Here is a 13,215-nt window from a genome sequence, read left to right as displayed (position 1 = left end):
CTGTTTCCATTGTGCATGGAGAGCAGACAGCGGTAATGATGTGGCTTTTACCCTGCCTGCATGTGCACAGCCGGCTTATGAGCACACAAGCAATGTTGTTTCCATCCGCCCACCTTTAAATGTGGCCACAAGTAGCTGAGGAGGTGGATTTAGCCTCAACAATCTGGAATTGTTGCTGTACTTCCTTTGCATTAACTCGCATCAGCAAAGCACAGACACAAGTTTAAATGTTACAGCGAACGTGTCGCGTTCAGGCAGCCTCACTCATGCACCTCACGGCAAATGCTGAGCAGAATAACTTTTATTTTGCATAGATGAATACTAGTTGAATTTGACATTATGATCATCTTTTTAGTTTCATTCTATTGCATGCACTTCATGTTTAAAATCAGAATTGTCAGAATATCGTCCATTTGAACGCAGGTCACGACTAAAGCCTGGAACTGTACACAAATTATTTTTTGTTTGGTGTTTGCCCTTTTAGTTTGCGCTACTGGTATCCCTCCATGCTCTAAAACCAGTAAACATGTATTCTGTTCACATTAGCTCCCTAGAGACATGCCATGATGACAAAGAAACCTAAACATTGCATCCCTTCTCAAGAGTGTTTACATGTTGTAAATCTTTCAAGAATGTGTCATGTGTCAAGATTCTGCACTTAGCAACTCTTGCATACTAACAGAGTAAAAAAATTAAACTCCAGTGCTCATCATATGAGATATTAAATGATCTGATTATGGTCGTCTGCTACTGTATGTCAAAAGACATGAAATGGAAGTGTGATGCTTTGGGTATCCAGTATTCTGTCAGCAGCCTGTTAGAGTGAGCTCCAATAACAACAATGTACAATATCTGTTCTATATTTATGGAGGGTAGGTTAGCTGAGCATACTCTTTTACAGCAACACCCTGTTTACAGATATGCTTCGGTCACACAGACTTGAGGTTAGGCGGAATCATGACGAGGAAACGTTTGATCTTTTATATTCCTTGCTGGTTTCGCCTCGGGGCAAACCGATATTCTCAAAGCTGCTTTAAAGTTCCTAATTTTCTCCGCCCTTCCATTTTGCCGTATAGACACTCGCGACCCTCACGGAAGCGTTAAGCATAAATCAGACATGAGTCAGCCTCAGATATGTCTGATAAGCCCAGTTTAACCTACGGGTGTTTCTGCTGGCTCATGTTTTGCTGTTAACGAAAATCAAATGAGGGGAATAGCATCTCTCAATGTTGTTCCTGCTGAAATGGGCCAGCAGAGTTTGTAAATGATGTTTGGTATGGCCCAACATATTTGGTTAATCGGCTGTTTTTCATATTTGTTGTTTTTGTATTTTCCTAAGGGTGTGTTTAATTTGAACCAATAATTAGCCTACATTTTAAAAGGCTGATGCTTTTATTTTGAAAGAGTAATACAGGTAGGAGGAAAAAGAAGTAAAACGGCAGGTGTGTGACTTCCAAAAGCAGGCGAGTCGCACCTTTTGTTTTGATTTTGATTGCATTTAAATTGATTGATAAACAAATTGATTTGGTCAAGAATTGTTTTTTGTAGTTTGTTGTATTTACTTTTTAGCGCTTCACCTCACGATTTTGGAGATGCAGCATTATCAACAAAGCTTTTCAGTTGGACAGTGGCCAAAGTGAAGGTGCAACGTAGGCTAATGCCAATATAAGAGGTGGATCACGTGTTTCAAAACACAAGATAAAAATGTTAAAGTTAGAGGAAATCTCTTTCTAGCTACCAGAACTGTCAATTTATGTGAATGTGTGAGCAACACGAAGAAATGGCATTTCTAGCTGCTCTCAAAAGCCATCATTGCCCACAAAAAGTGTTGTATGCTCTATTCAAAACATTTTCAAACAATGTTTTAATGAAGAGCAGCACTTTACCAGAACACACAGCCACAGTCTTCTGGGTGTGAGCCAGGAATCAGCCCTTGCTGTGGTTTTTAAAGCCCCTTAAAACCTGGTATCGAGTTATAGGTATTACTCTTTAACAATACATAGTCATGGCTAAATAAGCAACAATCAAAGTTAATTGAAATCTAATCTCAGGGTTGAGGAGACAGGTGCATTTCTACATAGAGATCTTGCCTTCAGTGCATCTTAAGATACAAATGACAGCGACACCGTGAGGCCACAGGGGATGGGAGAGCGGGTGGAGGAGGAGTGTGGGTGCGCACAGCTCGAGTTTGTTGCACGGGCACTGGAGGAGCGGTAACCGATCCCAGCTGCTGCCGTGGGGGGAATTAGAGCTATTCCCGTCCCCCTTAGGTTGGTCACGTGTCCTTGGGGAGCGTTTACTTTTGGGACCACGTCGGGAGAGGGAGGAAGCGCACCGTTGCGCACAGCCGAGTTGGACAGCAACATCTTAAACACGCGTTAATGATCCAGCTGGCGAATCAGGCAGCTCAGTTTTGTTTTGGGGCGTTGTCATAAACACCCCGTAGTGGTGTGTGATACACAGATCCGTCAGGCACCGACACCGCGTGTGTGATCCCCCCCCTAGTCACTGACTCGTCAAAAGTTCTGCGCTTACCAACTGTGATCTTTACTGCGAGCGTCACATTGTTGCCCGCCACTGCTACAAGTCGACACACGGAGCTGTCACGTCGAACCGAGGTAGGCTGTGCTTCTTTCCTGTGGGTTTTGAGGGAATAGGTAGAGTAACGTGCACACTGGCTAAATAAAAAAACACTGTTAGTTCGCGCACTGTGCAAGGCTGCTCAATGGATACTGGATTGTGAACGAGTGTATGGAAAGCTTTTCCACGTGCAGAAACATGCACAATGAAAACAATAAGTGGTGTCCGCGCAATTGTCGTATGTGGTGCGTCAGCATTACATCATGGACTTAATATTTATGCATTTATTTGTATTTCAAAATGGCCTTCAAGTGCATGGTGAGAACTGAAGAGTGCTACTACACTTAGTGTGGTTGACAGTTTCTTTGTTGTTGTAAGGTTGCTTTGCTGAGTGAGATCTTTTTATGGCATGTTAAGCTGCACTGGATCATTTTGATGCTTGCTGTAAGTATTTTAACATTTCCTGAAACCATCAGTTCCAACATAGTGTAGTAGTACTATAGGATCATATAGGGACTGACCTGAGCTGACTCCCAACCACACCTCTGATGCCAGTCAGAGTACCAGTCTGTACATACTGTAGCTGGTAAGCATCTTCCTTCTCCATGAGGACTAGGAAGATATGTGTGGATTATAGAGACAATTGGTGTCATCAAAGTTATGAATTCATGTTGTGTTTTTTGTTCTTTGTATAATAAATTGAATATCCATGCTTTAATAATACTGCTGGAGACACAATAGAGTGAAGCACATCACTGTACACTCATTAAAGAATACAAGATGGTCCCTGCACAGTCCCCATAGGCATGTGGCATCATGTTGTGACTCCGACAGTATGTCAGTATGGTTATTGTGGAGACAGTGCTGCAGGTGACAGTGGAGGCACTGTGGGTCCTAAAAAGCAGAGTGTAAAATGTCAGCTCCACATCAATAATGCAGGATACCAAAACAATGGGGAGAAAGAAAGTGGAGTCCAGTGTTGGCAGGTGTTGTGCCCTGCCTGTCCCTTTCTCTAAATGTGCAGTTTGACACTATATTAAATCATTTATTTTTTGTTAACCTATATAATAGAAATCCCATTATAGCCCCAATCAAACATGGTGTGCTCGAAAGTGTGATAGTGTGTCAGTTAAATAGCAGTTAGACTATGTTTAATGCATTGCAATGGCTATTACTTTCAAAAACGAGTGGTTCACATCTTATAGAAAATGATTTATTTCCCCGCTCTCTCTCTTGTTAATGCATGATCACTGTGGTTAATGAGACAGGTCTCAGAGCATGGGGCCAGACGCTCTCCGAGACAGCTGACACCCTCATTCATCATGCATCTACAGGGTGCTGCCTTCTCTCTCTCTATCTCTCTCCCCCCGCCCAGTTGCACCCTTTTTAGATAATAATAATTAAGACGGTATAATGATGACGAGAGCAGTGCCTTTTACTAAGGGATATATAGTTTTGTATCCTTCTACCACTATGCCATAGCAAAGCCACCATGCTATATTATAATGTTAGAGATGTAACTGACCCACACATAGTAAAACTTAACAGCTATACATAATTAGTGCTCTCTTGATTTAAAATGTGTCAGCCTGGTCATAATATTACAGTATTCCTTTCACTCCTTTTTTAGATTTACTCCAATACACACTGATGAGTAAGAGAGATTCTAACGTTGCTGAGATGATTTATCTTAAATAAAAATATCCTAATCCTAGTTTTGTTGTGACTGCCTGTCACATCAGTTAATCTTTCAAATATATCGGTCACATTCATGTTTTCTTAGGGATATTCTGTGTACATTTTAATCCTTTATCCTCACAGATCAGTTAGCATGAAAAAAGACTCCCGTCACAGGGATGTTTTCATTCTCGGCTGTCTGTCAAAAGCTGATGCCAGTTTGAATCTGACTGTGGCGTTTCTTCTAAGAGTCGGTCTCTTGGCCGTGCTTCCACGGGGAGCCTCTTGAAACTGCAGGGGGCTCCGCATATTGTTTCAGCTTTGCTCAAGTTGGTGGAAGGTTAAAACATAAGCTTCCTGTGAAATGTGGATGTTTTGGTCCGCTTGGTTTTGTTTCCATATTTTCATGATTGACATAAGTACCAACGGCAGTGCATACTCTATTTATAGAGAATGAATGGGGACTTTTCAAATCATTAAGGAAAGAGTCAAAAATGATTGTTCTTCTCACCACAATCTTTGTTGTCACTTTGCACAGGTGTAAAAACCCACATTGTGCTTGCATCTCCGTTGCTGAAAATGTTCTTACTTTTGAAGAATTTGCAGTACACAAAGCATCCTTTGAACTTTTCAAGAGTTCCTTCCCACATCATGTTCCGCAGACTTTCCTAGGCAAGAAAGATACACTCTCTCTGTGACTTAACTCCGTATGTCTCTCACCATTTTGCTTTTACATCTATGAGAAATGACATTAGTTTGCAGAGTCACAGGTTGCACTTTAATCTGAAGTCAAATGTTGCTGTCTACACACACCTCCCTGCTTGTTATCCAGCACGCTGCATTGAATGGGGACCAAAACAAAAAGCCAAATTAATTTCTTGACCTAATTGAACAAAAGGAAATGTCTCAAGCCTTCCTTCGACACCACCATTTTATTTAAAAGCCGGTTGTGTTTCATGTAAGTGCATGCCAAGTACATTCATGCCTGCTTGTATCTGTGCGCCCCGTTGTGAGTGTGGATATGTGTCTGTAGACATGTTGATGATGCTTCTTATCCCAAAGATTGAAATTATGACAGTGTGACGGAACAACCTCGGGGGTAGCAACATGTATCTCTGCTCAAGCAACATATCACAGCCTCCAGTCGGCATCACAGTGGTTCGCCTTGCCACTCATCGGGGGTTTAATATTCAATTATGAGGGTCATCTCGTTCAAACTGCGTTGGATGGCTTGTGAAACAGCCCCGCTGATTGATGAGTCGACATCTTAGCTCCATAGGCTCACAGTTTTTCTCTTGAAGAAACAAGGCAGATGGCTTGTGAGGGTGTTTTTTTTTTTTATTGACGTGGCAAGAGTTTCTTGTAGTTTTGCCCTTTTTTTTATATAAGTTGTATAAACAATAACAGGAGTGCAACAGTGAATCAGTGTAACTTTTAAGTGTAATTCACCAATATTAACTTGTATCTTATTTATATGAGCATACTTTCTCTGAAATCATGAACCTCCTTTTTGTTTTTCCCCTGCAGAAGAGTACCATGACATTGTCATCCCTCTGCCTTTCAGTTTGGTGCTGTGACAGTATGTCAAACTGTCACATGCAGCTGAGTCCAGAGCAGTGTAGGTCTTACAGTGTAGCGCTGACGAACGACAAGCAAACGGATAAAGAGGCGGAGAGTGAGACAGGCGGTTCGGCATTTTCTTGGGAACAGTGTGGGGAGAGCAGCTTCTCCTCTGTCATCTCACGGCAGATAAGCTTCTTCGGCAGTCAGGTATTTGGACCTTGCTGGTGGGCTGTTTCTTGGCTGAAAGCTGGACCAAGCTGTCAGTCAGATTAGCGCTATGAGCCATTGCTGGGAGTGCAGTCCTATCCTCGGGGGGCACAGCCGTTAGACATATTTGCAAATCCCCAACACTGAGCATGCACACACACACACGCACGCACGCATGAACACACACACACACACACACACACACACGCACGTTCATGCACAACCCCCACCGAAGAATGAAGGGACGAGATCAAGCCAGGTCATGGGAGGCTCTTTTCCAAATAAATTCCTCCTTCGGGAGACTGCTGCCTCCTCTGTGCCCTTCATGCACATGTGCATGCATTTACGCTCAAACACACACAGACAGACATCCTGTCCCCTCCCCTAAAGACTGACAGCAAAAACACTGACAAATGGTTGGCTATCCAATGTTTATGGGTCACTGCTTCTAACTGCTGTTGATTCTGTATCGAAGTAGCCATTGTGTCACTGCCTCTGTAGGAAAAATACATTAAAGTTCAGTTTGAGCAACTAAAACGTTCATATCAAAAGGTACAATCTCTGGAATGTGGATCATGCTACTGTAGGGCTGCAAGTAGTTATTGTCTTCATAATTGATGTTGTGTGCCAATTTCCTTCTTAATGTTTTCCTAGAGGCCATTGTGATATCATCAAATGTCTTAAAATATTATCAAAAATAGTCGATTTAATCAACTAATCAATGAAAAATACATGTTGTGTTCTATTACCCCTATTCAATTAATAGATATTTGCAGAGCTATGTGGTGACATGCATTTGATAACATAAATCTAATCTCTATTGGAATATTTTAGATGAAATGTTTAATTTATTTGATTTATTTTATATACTGACACACACACACACACACACACAATGCAATAAAATAAATTAGTTTTAAAATTAGTATGCAATAGTATACAGTATGTGAAATGTCTTAATGGCACCATTCTTATTGTCTCTGTTCTTATTGTCTCTGTTCTTATTGTCTATGCATTCACAGGAGCAGCTGAATGACACAAAGTCAAGCCCCATGATGTTAACGCCTGACTCCCCGGGGTAATTTTATTAGAGGCAGATTGCATGACCGAGGCGACATTTCCTGCATTTAGAGCAGGGAGGCTGAAGCTCTGTATAACTGAGTGATCCAACACAGGGGCCAGAGATGCTGATGCTGTGATGCTCAGCGGGAACCTGCTTGAAATATTCTAAAACCCTGTCCCAATTATATTTACGTGAGGAAAACAGAGGAAAAAAGGTTTAATTTCTTACTACTTCTGTACCTAATGATTGCTTTGCTTTATTCTACAGCGTATCCTCTCCTGGGAAATGACAGGGTTTTGTAGGCAACGTCCTTTCATAGCTTTAGATTGAAATGTTCCATAGTGAGTTTGGGCATTTTGCTTCTGACAGCGCACAGTTTTGGAACAAACCTCCAACATAGCCTGTCTGGATTAAGCTTAATCCAATTTTTTACACCCTGCCTTTACTTAAACATGTCTTCCTCTTGAGTTGAACATGTTTGTGAAATCAGCACCTAACGTATGGCATGATGTATTTGAAGGTCCCCTCTTGATATTTTGGCACCTGACGATATTGGTGGCTTTCTGAAGACGGTGTCGACGTTCTAGTAGTTTGAATGGGAGCTAAATGGAAGATGACAACGACCTCTGGTTGTCCTCGGTCACCACTTGTTCTACTTATAGGGGGGAGCAGGGGAGGAGACAGTTTAACAGTGAAATCTAATTTCCTTAATTCACTGTGATAAATTACTCCTAACCTCTCGCTGTCTCTCTGACCTCTGCTGACATACTGCAATGTAAGGTTTTCAACATGCATGCATGCATGAGCCTACTTAATTCCCCTTCCTGCTCCTCTCTCTTTCTCAGTTATTGTGTACATCTCTTTCTTATTCCCATTCATTTGACACACGCACACACGCACACCCCGCCTACAAACACGATCTAAATCTTTCCTTTGTATTTTTCTAATCATCTCCCAAGCAGGCGTTATTCGCTCTCCTCGCACTGCTGCCAGTTTCCCGCCAGATTATCCGTTACGTGTCCTCTGCTGTGTTGATGGGAATGTTAATTATTGGGTTTATAGAAAGAAGAAACAATTTGTCTCAAGCGAACGGCGCTAAATTATAAGGCCACGTCCGTTTTTTTTTTTCCAGTGACCACGCACTAATTGCTTAACCTCCATAGTCCGCCAATTCAGCTGCCAGAACAGACCAATCATCCCGTTTAACTGACACTCTTCTGAATCCCCAGTGGCAGCTCTAATCGTCATGTCTTGCACATTTACATTAATGAATAATGGCCTATGGCTTCACAGAATATTTTTAGCCACAAGTCAGGTGATGAATTGGGCCGTAATGTGCTCTATAATTGCAATCTGCTATCTGAGCCCTCTGTGTAGTCCGCATTCCACGTAATCAGATGATTGCACTTGCATGATTATAGTCGCATGAATGTGTTCGGAGGGACTCTCGTTTCACATTCCACGTTCACCGCTTTGGTCTTTCCTCATTTTGAGATGTGAAGATGCTCGGTTAGTGAAGTTGTCATCATCATAAATTGTTGCTTTTTAGAATGGTTTCATGTTTCGCACACACTGTACTCGTGTGCCTAATTATTGGTTTCCAGTGGAATATTACCACTAATAGACTTTTGTATGGGTAGCAATTTTGCGTGGCGTGACTTGACAAAAATAGAACTTTTATTCATGAAATAATAGAGGGCATGAGAATGTCCCTCCCTAAACCTGATGTGACATCTTTTCACAGTGATTGCCAGGCTAAACCTGAGAGCGCTGAAAGCTTTAATGCTGAGCTGTAGTATCATATGATCAAGTCAGATACAGTAACCATAAGACTCGAGGGCTGTACTGAGATTATCGCTTTTATTTTAAGAATCCTCTGACCCTGGAATCATAGAGTAGAAAGGCAGGTGAAAAGTGTAGATGGAGGAAAAAAAAAAGTTTCTTGTACAGTATTGGATAAAAACTTTGATCTGTGTTTAAAACTTTCAACTTCTGATTGAATGTTATAAATCAAAGATGACAGTTTTTTTATATAAAGAGAGGCTGTGGAGGATCGAGTGAACTCACGCCATGTCCCCAAGACTGGTCAGGTCAGCTGTGATCATACAAGCAGGTTGTCAGCCCTCCTACTCTTAGAGGCTGGACGAGCTCCAGCATTCTGACCTTCCTCCACCACACACACACACACACATATGCACACACATGAACACACACACAAAATAAAGACTCGTACTGTTGCATCATGTTCAGATCCCATGGTTAAATTCCTCGACCGATGAGAGAGGAAACCTATCCTCAGAAAACCCTAACAAAAGAAAACTCTCATAACCCGCGCTGCCTAGGCATCCTGGGAAAATGCATGCAGCCCACCGCCTCATATCTACCACCCCCCCGGCATTCTGCAGCTGAGATGAGGATGTGATCTAAGATAAAAACAAAACCCTCTTTCATTCCAGCAGTGTGTTTGTGTGTTTGGTTATCACAATAGTGCCATACAGCAGTCAGAATGTTGCTTAATTTTTCTTTCTTATGTGCCGATTTATAAAACTATGGAGATGATGATTGTGTTTGAATGGTTCGAGATAATGAAACGGAGCCTTTTATGTAAAAACAATTATCGCGGCCCCGCTGCCTGTGTGACTACATAATCTCACTCCTTACACACTCTCATCGGAGTTGAGAGACCCGAGTGAATTGGTTAAAGGCTGTTTTCCTTCTGGTACTCTTTGATATCTATATAGATTTTACACATTCCTGTTCATCTCATCTCCTGCAGGCAATGAAATACAAAAAGGTCCTTTTCTTTTCTTTTTTTTTTTCAAAGATGTTTGAACTGATTTTCTTCAGACTGGATCCAAGACATGTTTTACTCTGTGGACATTTTTGATGAAACGTTGCATCAGAATCTGACACACTTGTGTTTTATATCTGATTGGCGCATTATTCTGGTGTTTGTTGGCTGTAATGTTGGCAGTATCCATATGTTCCAGATTAGATCAATTAAAAAGGCAACACAAATACTAATATTGGATTGGTCATTCACTTACTTATTCACATACTGGAGCCTGGAGCGATTCTTTGTACATTTGCATTCAAAATGATGTTTTAGGAATAATGCAAATTCAACTAATTATTATTTTCAATATTGATTTAATTTGTCGATTTTAATTGCAAGATTAGTTAAATCCTTTCAATCTTTGCAATCAATTAATTGTTTAGTCATAAAGGGATAAATTGTCAATTAATTGCCCAAAATATAAAATGTCCAATGATATAAAAGCAGCACATCTGAACATGATAGTAGCTGGAACCAGAGCATGTTTGGCATTTTTGCTTGATGAATGAGTTGTAATGATAAATAAATTGTCAAAATTGTGTCATCAATCAACTAATGACTTATTTGACAAAGTATTTCTGAGCACGGAACATTTCATCCTGTGCATTAGACCTTTTGTAGGATTGATAAAGGGACAACTGCAGTGCTCAGTACTGGAATCTTTTCCTGTATGAAGTGCAGCATTTCTTCTCATAAATGTGTGGAACAAATTCTCTAAGGAAGCGCTTATTGTACACGTTTTGTATTGCTTCCGGTTTCATTTGTGAGAAACCCAACCTGAATTTTCAAATTTGTATTTCTGTCATTGGTAGTTGTTTCTTCGATCACCGTATCAAGCCATCAATTTTGCTGGACAGGGAGTCTCTTATTTTTTTAGAATAACAGCATTTGGAAGAGAAGCAGACAGCATATCGAGCCCTAGTTTGTCTTTTCTCTCCCAAGGGATCCTTGCTCTCTTGCCTTCAAATGGAGCCTGGCATACAGTATCTGGCCCGGCTCTGCCTTGTAATTAGATCCTTACTGCTTTGCATTATACTGTGACCCAGAGGCAGCATGGTCTCTCCGTCCCCTCAGAGTACTGCTGGTACATTTCTCACAGAATGATGAGGCTTCACTAGCGAGCCGTTTGTCTTCAAAGACATGTTCCCAGTCTCCCGCCACCGCTCATGTATGTCTTTCTTGCCGAGTAAGATGAGAAGGTCGATGCCACTCTATTCTCTATGGTAAATATGAAGCTATTGTGTTAGCTATACAGTTTCTTTAGACTTTAGATGTGCTGGTGGGTGGATTGTGTTATGTTTGTAAAGAGCCAGGCTTGCTGTGTCTGCCTGTTTCCAATCTTTATGCTAAGCTACGGTTGTGGTCCCCTGGCTGTAGCTTCATGTTTAGTATACAGGTTTAAGAGTTTGTACCCTGAAATGTGCCTTAATTAATTATGAAAAAAGAATGAACTAAAACTGCTCACAGGACCTCAAAGGGTGTATGGAGTGTTTATTACTTTTGCTAGGCAGCTATCCAACGGCCTTAGCTAGCTAACCTTCACAATGGGGAATTATATATATATATATATATATATATATATATATATATATATATATATAGATAGATAGATAGATAGATAGATAGATAGATAGATAGAGATATTATAGCGAGAGAGAGTTTATAACTCAAACTAGAATTGCGCAATTAATCTTGTACCTCATTCTCTGTGTGTGTGTGCGCGCGCGCATGTGTGACCATGTAGGAGGAGTGTGTTATCACTATTTCACCAGCCAACTAGGTTCTCAAGTGACAAAATATGAGAAAACAACTCGGCAACACTGTTCAACTTGAAAAGTTGGCTCATGGCCTTTTTATCAGGGTGATTTACAGAATGTGTAAAAACACATCCTATGTATATACTCTATCTGTGTTTTAATATTACAGCAGGTCTTTCCTGGGAACAAAATAGTGAAATGAGTCTCTTGTTACGAAAGACTTAAGTTTTAATACTTATAGAACAGATGTCCCCAGGGTTTGCTTCACCTGTAAAAGCTTGCAGTTGTTCACAGCATCCCCTTGGCATGTGACCTTTTAAAGTAATGCATAATGTTTTCACACATTTTCTCACCAGCCTCTTTCTGAAGCATGTTTTTGTCTCCATTTCTCAAAGCGACAGTTTGAAATATCCCCTGGTGTGATGAGTTACTTTTTAATTCTTGAATTAGGGTAGCATTTTTGTGTTTACCAATCACTGCGAACCCTCAAGAGATGTAGACCTATTCGCCATCTCTCACACTCTCTTGACAAGGGAGACGCTAATAATTAATGACACTTTTTTTTAAATCTCTTTCAAGATGCTCTAGGAAACTGCAACTGCAGGAAACGGGAGAATGTGAAATGGCTCGGAGCTTATGGCAAAATACAAAAATTCAGCCAAAGATTTTAAATGGGAGGTTTTTAAGCTCGAGAATCAGGTTGGAGTTTTGTTGTTTTTATAAGATCCACCACAGCTGGGTTCCAGCTCATTGAGACACCAGTTTAAAGAAGGGCTTAGCATTTAAAAATAAATCCATGAAAAATGTTATTATGAGGAAAAGGCAGTAAAGATTTTTTTTATAATGTATCACATTGTTGATCTAATGTCTATAGATTCCTATTTATAGACACCTGTCAATTGCATTTTCATGACATTTCCTTATCTTGTATACATTCAAGGAAGGGGCTGAGCAATTAACTGGAACTTTATCGAAATCGCAATATGGATTAGGGAAATATCTAAATCGCAAGAGGCTCAATAAGGCAAAAAGTGTCAAAATACCATTCTGAATCAAGTTGTGTGATGCTGCAGAGATGTCCCAGCCTACAAATATTATTCTACAGACTCTTTGTTTGGAACAGATCCTCGCAAAAAGTTAATTGCAATCGATTTTTTTCAGACAAAATGAGAATAATGATGCAAAAAAATGCTCATTCCCTCCAATATCGTGACTCGTAACTCAATTGCAATATCAGTGAAAAATAATTGCAAGAAGATATTCAGCACATTTTCAAGACCAAATACTGAAATTATATTACTGGTCTTTCTAAAGTTTTATAAGGAAGTGAGATGTTTTATAACGGAGCGGATCAGAGATAACTTTTAATCTCATGCTGACCATAGACACCGCAGGTGCATCAAGCATTTAATTTAGCTGAAAATTGTCCCAACTATTAAAGTCATCTAAATCCTGCAGGGTCTGATGAAGTAGAGTGGAGCAGACACTGGAGAGTGATGCAGCCTGGAGGACAGCGGAGAGATGAAACAGAT

The 13,215-nt window shown here is 40.6% G+C and overlaps 1 protein-coding gene across 3 annotated transcripts in view; it reads left to right on the top strand.

Annotated features, from left to right (window-relative positions):
- Positions 1 to 2,265: 2,265 nt before the first annotated feature.
- mid2 (midline 2) overlaps positions 2,266 to 13,215 on the top strand; it is a 139,199-nt gene continuing 128,249 nt past the window's right edge. For all 3 annotated transcript variants that reach the window (XM_029441492.1, XM_029441494.1, XM_029441490.1), the window contains exon 1: positions 2,266 to 2,618. The gene's annotated coding sequence lies outside the window, so the exon portion shown is untranslated. The remainder of the gene's footprint in view (positions 2,619 to 13,215) is intronic.

Source organism: Cottoperca gobio, chromosome 10 (assembly GCF_900634415.1).
Source record: "Cottoperca gobio chromosome 10, fCotGob3.1, whole genome shotgun sequence".
NCBI classification, from domain to species: Eukaryota; Metazoa; Chordata; class Actinopteri; order Perciformes; family Bovichtidae; genus Cottoperca; species Cottoperca gobio.
The sequence above is the reverse complement of the archived record's forward strand: the minus strand, read 5'-3'. Positions and strand labels throughout refer to the sequence as shown.